This window comes from Pipistrellus hanaki (genome assembly GCF_964339955.1).
Source record: "Pipistrellus hanaki genome assembly, chromosome: 2".
NCBI lineage: Eukaryota > Metazoa > Chordata > Mammalia > Chiroptera > Vespertilionidae > Pipistrellus > Pipistrellus hanaki.
Window position 1 is genome coordinate 18,655,603 of NC_140504.1, and position 16,321 is coordinate 18,671,923.

The 16,321-nt window shown below is 41.0% G+C and overlaps 1 long non-coding RNA gene across 1 annotated transcript in view; it reads right to left on the reverse strand.

The window, feature by feature from the left end:
- The window catches only part of LOC311617530, a 537,075-nt gene extending 521,389 nt beyond the window's left edge, over nucleotides 1–15,686 (reverse strand). Inside the window, exon 1 of the long non-coding RNA XR_014794119.1 lies at nucleotides 15,572–15,686. This is a non-coding gene — a long non-coding RNA (uncharacterized lncRNA). The remainder of the gene's footprint in view (nucleotides 1–15,571) is intronic.
- Between the last annotated feature and the right edge of the window lie 635 nt (nucleotides 15,687–16,321).

The following is a 16,321-nucleotide window of genomic DNA, read 5'->3' on the forward strand; positions in this document are numbered from 1 at the left end:
CTGGGTAATGTCCATTTTATATTTTAGTTGTATTTTATTGAAATTGTTGTGTGCGACTGCGGCTAGGTGTTTACCTGTGCAGCCATCTTAGATTCTCCACCTTGATTGTTTATTTTCTTACGCCTCCTTGTGCCTAGAGGTATTTAAGGGGCCCAAGTGAATGTAATTCAGAAAAGATAAAAATAAATATAGAAGGAAAAAGTTGAGACTAAGAAAGATTAGGAGCAGGAAGGGAAGACAGCCCAGGTGAGTGAGCATGCCAGGTTCAGGCCATGCACTCGGGCCTGGATTTGGCTCTGCGCTTTCTAGCAGCACCAAACTGAGTAAAGGGAAATGGAGTTCCTTACAGCAGTCACGGAGTTCTTGAGGTAGAGGCGAGCCAGGTGTGCTCAGTAATGTGCTCGGATCTAGAGATCAGAGAGAAATTTCTCTCTTGATTCTTCTTCTTGGTGTAATCAACAACATCCTCAAAAATATCCTTACACTGTAGTAAACACAGCAGTGGGGTTCCTAGCACTCTTTCCTATGGAGCCCCTAATATTAATAATGGCAGGGCATCAAATAGTAACGCATCAAAAGCAAGTGGGTGGATGACAGATGAAATGACGCTAGTTGATAGAAACCACATCAATCAGTTTGAGATTATTTATGCTTAAAACATTTCCCAGTAATGATGACACAGATATTGTTATATATTATAGTGACAGGATTTGTCCAGGTTTATGGAATAAAACAATCGTTTCTCAAAAGATAAAACAAAAAATAGCCAGTTATGCTATTTGCCAACCAAAAAGAATTTTTTTATAGCCTTGAGTTGAAGGTGGGGAGGGAATAATAAAAGAAGGAAAGAAGAGGCAGGGGAAGTATTAGAATTATTTTATGGGACAGATTTCAGAGAAAATCTTCTCCAATTTCTGGTTTAATATCTGAGGGAAATTGAGGCTCAGAGATATTGGGTGACTGACCTGAAGGTGCAAAGCAGGGAACCCCTGTCCCTTGGGTCCCAACTCAATGCTTTCTGTAGGCTCTCCATTTTTATTTCTAGTCCCCCAATCATCCCATTCCACACCAACACACACATACACCCCCTCCCCCCCCCCCCCCACACACACCTTCCTCATGGGGATGCTGTCACATTCACCACCCTGCTCTGATCCACCTTTCCAGGTGCTGCTCTTTTTGCTCTGGTCTGGAGCCTGCTTCAGTCCTCTGCTCTACACACTGACCCTTCATCCCCGCCCCAAACACTGAGTCTCACTCATCATCACTTTTCCTATCTAGAATATTTTTTCACAGCCCCCTTGCCTAGGAAAATCCAACCCAGAGTCTTTCCCTTCTCTCTTACAGCATGACCTGTCTTTGGTCTAGATAGAGTTTGGATTATCAGTTGTGTGTGTGTGTGTGTGTGTGTGTGTGTCTTATTCTCAAAATTATGCCATTGTCACCTTAAGGATAAGGAGTAGAGTTTATAATATTTTGTAATTCTTCCATGCTTTGCACTTAGAAAGTGTTTAATGCATGTGTATTGCTTGATTGGGGTACATCCATTCAGAAGTTGGGGAACAGAAAGAAAGAAAGACATCAAAGAGCAAATAGGAACATCCCTTTCCCCATTTAATAGTGCTCTAGCCTCATATTTTCTTCTGTTACTTGATCTTGGCTGAGCCTTACTTTCTTCATCTGTAAAATGGTCCTAATTCACCAGGATGTCGTAAGAAATGAAGCCACACATGTGAAAGTCCTTAGCTCACAGCCTAACAAACTGAGTTCCCTTGCTTCAAACTCCATGTTAACCCTAGGAATCCATTATTTTGTCCTCTTTCAGAGGGTGAAAGGAAATGTATAACGATTTAGAGAGAGTGGCGGATTGAATCTTGCATAATTCTGAGCATATCACCTTCTTTCCTCACTTTCTTTTAGATTTTTTTTTTGCTTTTCCTATCAGAATATATTATTAGGATCTATAGAGAAAAAGTTTTTTTTTTTTCCTTTTTACCTTATACATGTCCTTCTATTTAATTAAGATGGCCTCATGAAGCATTGTTACAGATTACTCTCTAAATTTGGTAATATGAAGATGAATTCATGTATTTTTGTGGCTAACTTTGGGTCTAGAATAGGGGTGTCGAACTCAATCAGAGAAGGGGCCAAAATCTAAAATCCAGCCTAAATCGCGGGCCGAATGGTTTACTGAACAGTCATAAACTGACAATGTCATAAACTGACAGCGGAGTGCAGTGATGACAGCGCGGTGCAGGCCACATTGCAAGGCCTGGCGGGCTAGATTTGGCCCGCGGGCCTTGTGTTTGACATATGTGGTCTAGAACATAGATATCTGAAACAGAATGAAATGAAAGGGCTAAGACTCCTACTTGTATCTGCAATACTTCTCTCATCGGCTGGCTGGTCACTGTGTCCGAGAATTTCTTTGACCAGAGGCATCAGTTCTCCTGTTAAAATGGAATCTAAGCTCTGGCTAGTTGCTCAGTGGTTAGAGCATTGCCTGTGGACAAAGGGTCTAAGGTTTGATTCCTGGTTAAAGAAACATACCTTGCTTGGTTGTAGATTTCCCAGTCCCGGTAGGGGTGCTTGCAGGAGGCAACCAATCGATGTGTCTCTCTCACATCAATGTTTCTCCTTCCCCCCCAACTCCACTTAGACTCTTTCTAGAAATCAATGGGGAAAACAAGGGAATCTAAGCTAATCAGTGGCCTGAGCTGAAAACAGACAAGGTGGGAGAAGATTCTAGACTAAATCAAGGGAACCAAGGGGAAAGCTTGGGTGTCAGAGCCGGCTCAGAGCTACAGGCTTGATTGTGCAGGACCACTGGAGGGAGGGAGTGAAGAGGGCAGGAAAACTAGAGAGAGACGTCACTCACCCACCAGCTTTTCTCAAAGATGTCCATGCAAGCAATTAGGATGCATTCATGGGCTAATGGAGTTTTCACTTGTCTCCAAGAGAAGGTTCTAAAGTAGGGGTGCCGAACTCAATCAGAGAAGGGGCCAAAATCTAAAATCCAGCCTAAATCGCGGGCTGAATGGTTTACTGAACAGTCATAAACTGACAATGTCATAAACTGACAGCGGAGTGCAGTGATGACAGCGCGGTGCGGGCCACATTGCAAGGCCTGGCGGGCTGGATTTGGCCCGCGGGCCTTGTGTTTGACATATGTGTTCTAAAGAGAAAGAGAAACCTTTTCATGCTGAAAACTGTTCCCTGGCACAGTGAGAATGTGGAGTCCTGGCTGGAGGACTGGAAGACCATCTTCCTCTCTCTCTCTTTCCCTGATCCTCCACTCCCTTTCCGATAAAGTGAAAGTAAAGCTCCCTTCCTCCCAGGATGAAACTGTTCCTGCAAAAGGGGCCTAGAGCGACTCCGGAGAGACACCCCTGCCCTGCCCTCCCTGCTCGTCATCTTCCCTGTGTTATAGCGTGGAAGTTGCAACTTATTTTTGTTCCTAAATTCAATGCATGCTCACCCCCAAAGTATCCCCTCCCCCAAACCTCTCCCCCCAAACCTTTTTTCACTGCCTTCCCATGACCTACTTTTATCATGGAACACCTGGCGCACTCAGACCCGCTTGAAAAGTAGCTATGGCCGTGACCGTGAAAATCAAAGCCTAGAACAAAATGCTACCCGTGGAGGGGGTTGTGTTTTCAACATTAAAGAGAAAAGCCTACGTGGCTTATTTTAGACTGGCCTCATTTTGGTCAGTCGCAGGGCTGTGCTAATTTGCTCTAAGCCCTCTGGCTGTGGCTCTCCCGGCAGTGACATTTCTGGGTGAACATGGATGACACCTACATGGTTCAGGCTCAAAACCCACGTGATTGATCACATGAAACCTGAATAGGCTGCGGGTGAAGAGCCCAGGAGGCTTAGGGAAAGAGGCCCATTCAGAACAGGGCAGAATGCTATTTCCTGTTGACTGGGACAGAAGTTTTAAAACAAGTACATTTAAAAAAATATCAGTTTAGATAGAAAGTGCTCTGAAGTCTAAGCATGGGTGAGAGATGAGTGCCACTTGGAATTGAAATATTATTTTGTTTCGTTTTGAAATTTCCACTTGTGATTTTTCCAGAGGGAAAGTTGCTTTGTTTACATGGCACAATAAAAACACTGGAAATTCAAGGTCCGAAAACAACACTGGATTAAATGAATCTGCATTTCCTCATATGAAAATTGTGAGTAGCAGTTTCATATGAAAAAATAAGCATTTTGAGATCTGTGTTTTTGTCAAATATGTCTTGACTCAAGGAAAAAAAAAAAACCCAGACCTCTTCCTGCATTTCCCTGTAGTGCCTGTGAGTGCCACTAGAATGCGCTATTTCATAAAGAACATGGAACACTTCAGTACCCTGAACCCAAGAAATCTACCCATGCAATGCTAGGGCAGAACTTAAATTTGAATGTATATATTTACTTTGTGAAAATTAAGAAGCGTCTCTTGATACCACATAGAATATTTTCTATAGTGAGAAGAAAAAAAGAAGTTATGGCTAGCATACTCAGGATTCTGAGAAGCCCCTGCCCTATAGCAGGCATCTATCTATATAAAAGCCTAAGTGACCATCCAGCCATTCAACCCTTCGCCTGGCAGCAGATGCTCTGACCAGTAGAGAAGGGAGGCTGATTAACGTATTTTCCGGTATATAAGATGACCCCCTAATTTTACACAGTGTAGCACTGTGTTCTAGTAAAAAGCCTGCTCAGATTGGCCAGAGTCAGAGAGGCGGTCTATTAAAAAAAAGAACTGGTGTTGCCTCGGAAGTGGGGGGTAGTCTTATACAGCGAATATAGGCCTAAACCTATGTTTTAACTGTAAAATTAGGGGGTTGTCTTATATGCTGGAAAATACCGTACTTGTGGAATTGGCTGTGGGTTAGGTTGCTGCTGGGACACTGTCCGCTCTGAATCTGCTTCACCTGCACTCTGGACCTAGAGAGGAGGGAGTCTGATTCTGGAGTGCATGACCCGAGAACTGCCCTCTTGTAACCCAGGACCCTTTGGGGAATGTCAGAGAGCTGGTTTTGGCCCGATCCCCACAGACCAGACTGATTCATTGGTGCATAAATCTGTGCACTGGGCCTCTAGTGTTATTATAACATAATCTAGTTAGGAATTTGATAAAGTTTCTGTGTCCCTGAGTTTCTGAGCACAGGGGATTCTGAACCACACTGAAGACCTCTGGGGATGGCTGGTGGAGAAAGGAAAGGCAGATGTGTCCTATACATACAGATGTGGTCTTCCTTTAGGGAATGCTTGTCAGTTCCTTTGCACAGATAAGATGGAGCAAATTTGGTGAATCTGAAAGGTGTGTGCTATCAGGATGATCTTGCAGAAAGCCGATTCAGAATCCAGGAATGTTCTTTGGACCATGATCTTGCCAGTCTGGCTCAGCACCAAATTAGGAGGTGGACGATTGATGGTGCCCTTCTTCTTCTGTCCCCAGGGCTTATTTTCACTTCTCATGGGACATCTCTCCACACCTAGCACTTCAGCCTCTCATCCAGCGATTCCTTTGGCAGACCTTAGCTAGTTATCAACTAAGCTCCCTAAGATACCAGTTATGCATCTTGTGATGTGTCAATGTTCAGATAAAGATATGTTCTTTCAAACAATTGTGAAGCAGAAAAACACTTCCTTCAAACAGATGAAAGCAAAGCTGTCTCAGTTGAAGTTGGTGCCTGAGGGTATCTTTAAACTCTGTCACATCCAAAGGAGTGAACCTCTAATGGTGGGAGTCCAAGTTATAGAGGAGCTATTTTTAGACAGCATATGTGCCTCCCAGTACTATTACCGACTTCAATTAAATTTACACAATATACTTTCATCTCATCTACCGTCTGTATTCCAATTTTATCAGCCAGCACAATAATGCCCTTTATAGAAAACTTTTCACTCCATGAATACTGGAACTAGTTTAGAATCATGTATTTTGTTGTAGTCATGTCTCTTTAGTTTTTTTCAATCTTGAACAGTTCAGGCCAGAATAATAGCCTGGGAGGGTGGTGAGAATTGCTGTGACCAATTGCAATGTCTGCTTTGAGTTGGGAGGTGGCGCTGTAGTGCCGCACAATTGCACTGCTTGTCCTGAGGTCTCCCAGCTCCAGCTACCAATTCTGTGTCAAAGACTGCCGTTATCCAGCAAGGGCCATCACATTTTTATCCTGTACTTTAGGTCCAAAGCTGAAGTGGACCTCAAAGACTTTCTGAGAAAATTGACCTGCATACAGTCATCCTCTGTGGGCTGTTGAGAATCACCAGGAACTGGAGTAAAGCACTGACAGCCAGGGTCAAGCATACAGTTTCCTCAGACTGTTCAGCCCCAAAGTGAAGTACCCATGGAGCTGGGTCAGGGAACCACCCCAAGAGGCTGGAGCAGCAGCCAAAGGAAGAGGCCTATTCCAAACAGGCTCCAGCACAGAAGAAGTGGATTCCGGCAGTAGGTTTTGGTGAGCCCACTGCGGGAGCAGTGGGAGTAGCTGAGCTGCCCCAGGAGTCAGGAAAACACGGGTTCTGAGTGGGTTAGATGTAATATTTTTAGACCCAACTACCTTTAATCTATTTTTCCTTCCATGATGTTCCTTTTAATTTGTTAAGGCAGGGTGAGATAGAAGCTCTGACAGTTGTGGAGTATGGGTGTAGAATATGCAGCTCATTAAGTATCTGAGCTCCTGCTTTAGCATCAGAAGAATCTGTAACAGGTCACTGATTCACCCTCCTTTTGAAATTTTACAGCACTCTTTAACTCGGCACACGGTGACAGCACATACATTTAGAAGCCTTTTATGGCTTATAAAGGAGCTATGATTGCTTCCTGAGAGGATCATTGTGTAAGATGGCACCTCTATGAATGACTTTTGAAAAGATTAATGCTCACTGGAACTTCTTTGTAAGATTCAGCAAACTAGCACCTCTCTTCTTTACCGCTATTTTTCCCCTTAGCACCCTTATTTATTCCTGTATTGTCTGTCCCTTCTCCTGGAGTGAACTCTAGGAGGACAATGATTTTTATCTGTAGGGTTAATTGCTGAATCCTCAGAACCTGGTGTCTAGTGCAGGATTCAATAAATATTTGCTGAATAAGTGAATCATCAAGCAGGGGTAGGACAAATAAGTCTTCACGGTTCCCTGGCTGACAGCATGCTGGGTTATCAGACACAGGGATGGAGTGTTCAACCAGGCTCTCCACCCAGAGTTTCTCTGCCATGTACTTTCTCTGTTTACTAAAAGCATCCAAAGTGTCCTTATTTAGGACAGTGATATTTAGAGACAGCATTGTTCCCACAGGACATAGGTCCTTAGCTTTTGGATTTTAAGATCCTTTGTAAGTATCCTTATACTTATCATATTGTCATGTGCTCAGTTTATTTTTGTTTCTCTGCAGACATTCATCTTGTTCACTTCTCATTCACTCATTTGCTTCACTCTAATCCCAGAGTTTTCACTGTACTTTCCTCCAAAGTGGGGTCTTGAGTTACAATGACTAGTACAAGACATTTGGGGCTTTCACTTCTCCTTGGAAATGGTGCTTATATACCTACATATGGAGCTATGGGCCTCTCCTTTCTCACCTCTTCCCACCACAAGCTCTTCCCCTCCGACCCTTTGTGCTTCAATCCCATTGGCCAGCCCTCTTTAGTTTACTCTTTTTCTGATCATCTTCTATTTCTATTTCATTACAAGAGGGGCACCATCTTATTATATCACCTAGGTGTCATTCAGGGACAAGTCTGGAGAGTCAGCCCTCAGGTTGGGATTCCTGGATTACCCATCATCCTACATACACTAGAAGATTTTTCTGTTTACTCAGTAATTATAAATGGTTATGATTGGATCTTCTTGTTCTTAGTGTGATCAGACTGTTCCAGGAACAAGCTGGCCAACAACAAGGAAACTCTAGCTGGTGATGAGCAGTTGCTGGATGGTACCTTGCTGGTATCATTAGGTCATTGTGGGGCTTTTCACTTGAGTCTGGCTCTACTCTACTTCCTGGGAAAGATGCTGACTTGTTCAACTCAGTGTTAGTGGAACTGGGCAATGGCAATAGTAGGTTTTCCTACTCCATGGCTTTAATTGCCTGAAGGAGCCTGAGTGACACTCAATGACAGTGGACAGAGTCCAACTATCTGCTTTATGATCCTTCCTCACAACCATTTCCTCTCCAAAGACCTTCCATTTCTGACTCCACATTCACCAATTCTTGGTTTCTGGGTGTCCTGTATGGGTTAAATATTTTACATAATTAGTCCCATGCCCCCTTTAAACTGTTGGGTGATCCAAAACACATTCTCTTAGAAGATGGAAAATCAGGTCCATGTGGCCAAATCTAATACATTTTATAATGGAACTCTTTTTATGAAGTCATTTTGTATGATAACTAATCAGTCTTTGTTGTTAGGGTAAAGTATCTATTTTTATTGTTCTTCTTGAACCACTTAGCTTATTTCTTCCCTGACATACACAGATTTTATGTTTCATTCAAGAGCTATTACTGGGTGTTAACCTGTGTTATACATTAGTCCAAGAATTTGGGACAGAGCAGTGAACAGAACAGACTAAGTTCCCTGCTTTGTTGAAGATTTCATTTTAGTTGAGGTAAGGTAGACAATAAATTCACTAACTAAATAAAGTTTGTAGCATTTCAAAACGAATAAGTTCTTTATAGAAATAAAAAGTATGGAAGGAGGATGAGGATATGTGTCAGAGGATAGTTGCAATTTTAAGTATTGTAGCCAGAGAATATGGCTATAATACTTCTCACTGAGAAGATGACATTTGAATAAATATCTGAAGGAAATGAAAAGGACAATGAGTTTTCCTGGGGTGGGAGGAGAGTACTGCAGACAGAGGATACAGCATGTCTAAAGGCTTAGAGTGAGAGCATATAAAGGGAGAAACATCACAGAAGCCAAGAGGAAGTGAAGAGTGAAAGAGTAGCAAGAAATAATGTCATGAATGTAAAGGAGAATACTGCAAGTTCAAATGTTTCCCAAGACCTTCCTCAGGGTCAGTGATTCACTAGAAGGACTCACAGAACTCAGCAAAGCCATTATACTCACAGTTAAGGTTTATTACAAAAAACGAAGAAAAAAAAAAAAAGAAAAAAGAAAAAGAGAGAGATACAGATTAAAATCAGCATCAAGAAGAGGTGCCTAGGGGTACAGTCCAGAACCAGAAAAATCTGGTTGTCCTCTCCAATGGAATCATGTGGAAAGCACTTTTAGCTCAACAATAATGTGGGACAATATGCATGGAATGTTGCCAACCAGGGAAGCTTATCAGAGATTTGGTATTCATAGCTTTCATTGGAGATTGGCTACATAGACACACGAACCACCTGTATGGTTGACCTTGGTCTTCAGCCTGTGTGGAGGTTGAACTGAATCTGTATAGCCCAAGGCCTCCAGGTAAACATAGACACTTCTGTTGGGTAGAATAATTCCAAGGCTTAGAGTTTATCTCCCAGGAGCTGGGGCAAAGGGCCAAACCTTTCTTTGGTCACCCCATCCCCAGCTACTTGGCTGAGAATGGGGAGGCAGAATATTGTTGGTATGAGAAGAGGGGCGTAGATTATTGTGAGGCAACCTACATATGTCAACCACATTCTCTAATAATCACATCTGGAGGAGACAGATGTATAATAAGCTGGTATGATAATAAACTCCCGGAAATAAGATTCCAGTTGGTCAGTCATCTGGAAATTGGGAATGAGGCTACCCTGCCATTAACCAGCAGTGTGCTATCTCCATTGCTGGAGCTTTGTTCTCTTATTGCTCTAAAATCCTCTGACTTTTTATGTGTAGAGGGATATTTTCCTCTTTTTACATCCCCAACGGCTTATGCTACTTAATCACATGACTAAAATAAGCATAAATCTCATTTAACTAAAGGTAAGAAGGGAAACACTGGCTTTGAATGATATTTAATTTAGCATGGAAAGTAATGCATTTTTAATAAGAAACACATTAAAAACTCATAAAGTGGTTTATTTATAAGGTGATTATTCCCCCCACCCATTATCCCAATAACTACAGTTAAGTTCCATCAACTATTCAGGAAGTGCAATTACACAAATTCCATGTTTTATTTTGCATCTGATTATAGTAGTTCTCCCTCTGCATACAGACTGTGTGTGAAGAGTAAATGCATAAAATTTTAGACTCTGTGAGAACACGTGGATAATCAAATATATCTTCCCCACCTCCCAGTAATGTTACAAATACATTTTTTTTGAGGCTTGAAGAGTTTAAGCAATCTGGTAACAGTCACATAAATGGTTTGCTAAGTTCTAGTTAAGAACTTAACCAAAGACTTTTGATCTATTAGTTTACTTGTCGTACAACAGAATTGCTCAAATCAATGAAGATTAACAGTTGTGCCTGGGCATTATGCCAATTCCTGACTCATAACAAAGGAGCACACGGTTCCTGGATTTAAGCAACTTCAAGAGCAATCCAGTTGGTGAGAGAACCATGTCAACCAGATAATTAGAGTCTTGTTAGATACATGCAATATTGCTATTCTAAATACAGTCATAATAGCAGAGCAAAGTGATGAATGCTTGCTTGAGACTCCAAGATGACTTTGAAGAATTGTCAATTTCATGCACAGGGTTTTGAAGGATGAATAAGAGTTTTACAATTGTTCCAAAACTGGGAGAACATTTGGTGTAGAGACAATAGTATGCTTGAAGGCCCAGGGGTAATTATTATATAAACAAGTTTTGGAAACAGAAAGATCTGGATTGAATGCTGTTTCTAAGGCTCACTAAGTGAGTGACTCTCACAATTTGTTTATCCCTTTTGCACATTCACTTTTGTCCATCAGTAAAATGGAACTAATAGTACCTATCCCATAGGATAATGGAAAAAATTAAATAATGTTACAACTATAAAACACATACATAGTAGGAACTCAGGAGCAGGTAGCTACTATTCTCCTCTTCCTTCTTACTTCCCTGCAGACCTTCCTGATGAGGATAGTGCTGGAAGAGGAGATTAAGAGGCAGGAAAGAAATATGTTGATCATTGGAAAAGCTTGCTGTGAAAACTGTTGCTGGATACTTAGGTAAGAAAGGACAAGATCAAATTTGCATCCTAAAAAGGTAGTTTTGGAAGAGCTGTGCATAGAAAAGGATAGAAGGCCATTTCACTGAGTAAGGGCAGTGGCATGGAAGGAAGAAGAGAGCACAGACTGAACAATTTGGGAAGGTACAAGGAGTGGGATGTATTCTGGTACAGCTCTGTTCACTGCATTTTGTTTTCATTTCCACATGTACTTGAGAGATTGTGTAGAAGGGAAAATGCTCACTGGTTTAACTGGGCCCTAAGGTATGGCACTCTGGCATCAGGAAGGAGGCAGAGGGGCAGAACTCTGCAGCAGCTGCTGTTGCCTTAGGTTCTTGGGTCCCTAAAGTGCTTGCACAGAATCACTTAAATCGTCCACATTCCGATTCACATGAAAAGAAACCTCAGAGAGAGCCGCTGCACAGTCAAATCTTTTCTCCCTTGCCTGACTTTAAAGCAACTCCTAAGCTGCTACATTCCTGAGGCAATGATCTCTTCACTGTAATTTGTTAACTCTGAGTAACCTCAAATACATCACTTTTAAGGAGCTCAAGACTTTTCTCTGAGGCTGCTTGTGTCTCCTCTTTAACAGACCTTGAATGGCCCAGTTGGGCATAGAGCTGGCTCCCTGGGGAGTGCTCAGCAGATCCCTTGGGTTGACTGCACAATCTCCATCACCTCCATCACTTACCTTATACTTTCCTTTAAAAGCCATGCAACCTTTACTACCTTTGTCTTTTTGTTTCAAATTAGTCTTTTAAAAAAATTTCATTATTAAGTTATTACATATGAGTCCTTATCCCCCCTTTACCCCCATTTCCCCACTCATGCCCTCACCCCCCTGCTGTCTGTGTCCATTGGTTAGGCTTATATGCATGCATACAAGTCCTTTGATTGATCTCTCCTCCTTACTCCCACCCTCCCCTGCCTTCCCTCTGAGGTTTGATGGTCTGATTGATGTTTGTCTCTGGATCTGTTTTTGTCCATCAGTTTATGTTCATTATATTTCATAAATGAGTGAGATCATGTGATATTTATCTTTCTCTGACTGGCTTATTTCACTTAGCATTTTGTTCTTCAGTTCCATCCATACTGTTGCAAATGATAAGAATTCCTTCTTTTTTTACCACAGCATAGTACTCCATTATATAGATGTACCAAAGTTTTTTAACCCACTCATCTACTGATGGGCACTTAGGCTGTTTCCAAATCTTAGCTATGGTGAATTGTGCTGCTATGAACATAGGGGTGCATATATCCTTTCCAATTGGTGTTTCTAGTTTCTTGGGATATATTCCTAGAAGCGGGATCACTGGGTCAAATGAAAATTCCATTTTTAGTTTTTTTGAGGAAACTCCATAGTGTTCTCCACAGTGTCTGCACCAGTGTGCATTCCCACCAGCAGTGCACGAGGGTTCCTTTTTCTCTGCATCCTCGCCAGCACTTGCCGTTTGTTGATTTGTTGAGGATAGCCATTTTGACAGGTGTGAAATGATACCAAATTAGTCTTAACAGCCCTTTTACTGATGGCAAAACTGTAAGTTAACATAACCCCACCACCACCACCACCACCACCACCAACTTCCCCCTGACTCCCAGAGGACTGATATATATATATATATATATATATATATATATATATATATATATATATATATATGAATACCTGATTTCCAACCTCCTAACATGGGTGTGCTAGGATCAGTCAGAGAGAGGATTTTTCCATTTTATGCTTATTTTAGCTCTCACCAGCATTTTGGTATTTAGTCATATTTTTGTTTTAAATATAAAGAGCCATATATACACTTTGACAATGTTTTAATTCTGCCCACTTTGGGGCTTCTGTACAATCTATGAAAGCTGGTTTACATACAAAAGCAACATGGCTCCACACTGTTCATAAAATGATTGGTCTTTTTTTTATATACATTATGTACAAAAGATCTATACGTGGGAACCCAGATGAAATTAAGTACAAAATTATTGGCAAGATATTTCTGCACTTATCTGTAAAAATAACTATGACTGCCTATTTTAAAAAAGAAATACTCACAGAATTTCCTTAGATCTGACATAATTTAGGTATTGAAATCGTTCTAAGAATTTACAAAAGCTCAGGGCACACAGTTAGAACACTGTGTTTGGGCTAACCTGACTTTCAGGATTGGGCACATAAAAGAAGTCTTTGAAAAATTCACATCTGAAGTGCTTTCATTACTTGAAATCATAAAGTGGTTTTCTAAACATTGCTTGAAGCCAAATGAATAGATCGCATACTTAGCATGTATTTATACTGGATATTGTTAAGCAAGAAAGACGGAACAAATAGTAGCAATAGTACTCTACCCATTTACTTTTTTGCTTTAGGTAAATTTGCTATTTATTCCAATTTTAGGACTTGCAATTATGCAGCCAATCAACTAATAATTTTGACCACCTGCTACATGCAACACATTATGTTAGACACTAACAAGGCTCTAACGACTCTCAAACCAAAACATCCTGGCAGCTGCCTTTAATCTCCTCCTTCCTGACTGTCTGGAGGGGTTAGTTATCTTGTTTTCATTGGGCATTCATCTGTCTTCAGCAGTTCAGTCAGGTTGGAGAGGACCACAGATGTTAAGATGTGGAATCTCTCACTTGAATAGGTGGCCACTACCATCTCTTATTGATGTGTGGTGTCTAAAATTCTTTCAGATCATTCCTGCTGGGGTCTCTAAGAGAGACCATTTGCCAGCCATCATTTTGACATCTTCAGTAACTATTACCCTTGCATTAAAACAAAACAAAACAAAACACTCACCAAACAGCTTGACCTTGGATCAGCCGGGGCTTCTGCACATTCTGTGGCTCCAAATGAATAAAAACAACTCCTCATCTCCTTCATGTGATTGGCTGTTTCAAGCTTAAGCCAAAGGAAGCTAAAGTCCCCACTGACACCTGTTTAAGACAACAAGATCAACAAAACAAGGAAAAACATTCTATAAAGTCAATTATGGGATTCACATAATTTGGGTGCTCTGAAGTTAGCAACACATTGCAGAAGAATTATACCTAGGTAGTTTAAAAACTGTTTTTAATACTGAAATCTAGCTGTACATATTTGAAAACAGGACTCATACTGTGCTATCTTCTATGGTAGCCACTAGTAATATGTGGATAATTGAAAGTTAATGTTAAATTAAAATAAAATTTAGATCCTCAGTAGCATTAACATATTGCAAGTACTAAATATCTGCATGAGGTCGGTGGCTACTGTGTTACATAGTCAAGCTATAGAACATCTCCATCATCAATGGAGTAGTCCTGTATTAAAATATCAGCTCAAGGAAATAATCTCAGACTCAGCAGCCATGGGATTGTCTTCACTTTCATGTATTTTTTCCAGGTTTTCAAATGAATTATGGCACTTAAAAATTTTGACATAGTCCCTTTATCTTGAGACAAGTCAAATAGTGGGAAGGTCTGGCCACCGACAATGCTGTCCTTATGGTGAAAGTGTAGGAGTAATAATTGTTAAGTATCCAATTACTACCTGCCAGTGGGGTTGATTTAGTAACTTGTAAATAAAACTCTGTTATGGAGAAGGTGTCAAAATGAACCTCACCGAAGAGCATTTTGATAAATGCTATTCTGCATGCCCAGTTATTTTTTAAGGCAATGAGAACCATTATTTGGTCTCTGTGATGAAATTACCACAATGAAGAGGTTCCTGGCACCAGCTGAACCCTGTGATTTGGGAAAGAGAAATATGAATTTTGTCTTTATTCTTGTTGGTTCAAATCCATCCATAACTTTTGATGGGTGTAGACATTTAGATGAAAAAGCACTTATAAATTAAACTTTATCTTATTTCATTGCCCTTTTGCAATAATGGCAAACTTTGTACAGAATTATAAATCAAGGCCAAATGTTGCCTGGATGCCATAGTACAAAGATTCATTTAGTGTGCATACAACCTTATGATCTACAAGGTGATTCATCACTTATTATCCTGTCTTCTGATGGAGGCGTTGGATGCTGATGCATACTAATGTGCAAAGTCAATGCTGGGTGTCGATTCTTTTCAGATCTAACTGTTTCTTAACCCATTGGCTGCAGGGAGGGTTGCCTTTCAGAATCAATGACGTAAATACAGTGAATTAATCTGGGAAAGTGGTGAAATATGAAGCATGGCTTACCCTACCTCCGCTTGGCTGTTAACAGTTTGGTGAACATTGCAGTTTAGTTGTGACCAGATAAAGCAGGAGATGAGTGCCCCAGAAGAGAAGAGATCTGTGTACTTTTCAAAGTGCTTTGCCATATAATAACCCATTTGATCCTCACATCATTCTGTACCCAAGCAGGGAACGTTTAGGTGCCACAAATGAGGCAGCTCTCTGGAGAAGAATTGATCACGTGCCCACCTGTGTCCCATTGGCTCTGCTCCCCCGAATATGCCTCTGTTGTAATTATCTGTATGCCTCTCTTTCACTAGACTTGAAGGTGGGGGTGAGACAAACATGTTCTTTTTTTTTTTTAAAATATATTTTATTGATTTTGTACAGAGAGGAAGGGAGAGAGATAGAGAGTTAGAAACATCGATGAGAGAGAGTCATCGATCAGCTGCCTCTTGCACACCCCCCACTGGGGATATGCCCGCAACCAAGGTACATGTCCTTGACCGGAATCGAACCCGGGTCCCTTCAGTCCCCAAGCTGACGTTCTATCCATTGGGCCAAACTGGTCTCGGCAAACATGTTCTTATTTATCTCATTTTCATGGCCTCTAGCACGATGCCTCAGATATAAGTATTATCTGCTCAGAAAAAGAAGGGAGAATGTAACACAAAAGAACTCCAAAGGAGGTAGGATTTTTTTTAAGGGAGGAAAACATTATGCTGGGTTTTGTTTGTTCTACTGAAATTCAGGAAGATGACATTTAGCATGATCTGGGTCACACAGTCCCCAGTGTTGGAGTTAGATCTAAGAGTTGGGTCTTCTTTCAGAATACATTTCCCACCAAAACATTCTATTCTTCTCATACTGCTGAATATTTATTTTAAGACATTCTATTTCTCTTTGTAGCTAGTTCAGCAAAAGGGAACATGAATCTTAAACTGAATTTTGAGTAGTAAGAGATTACAAATGCTTGAGTAGGAAGAATTGAAAAGCTGCACTGCTGTTTATACTTTTGTTCCTGGACATGATGTCTTAAACCTCTTTGATGTGAAAGGAGATCGCAATGAAAGCAAACATGTGACTACAGTGTTC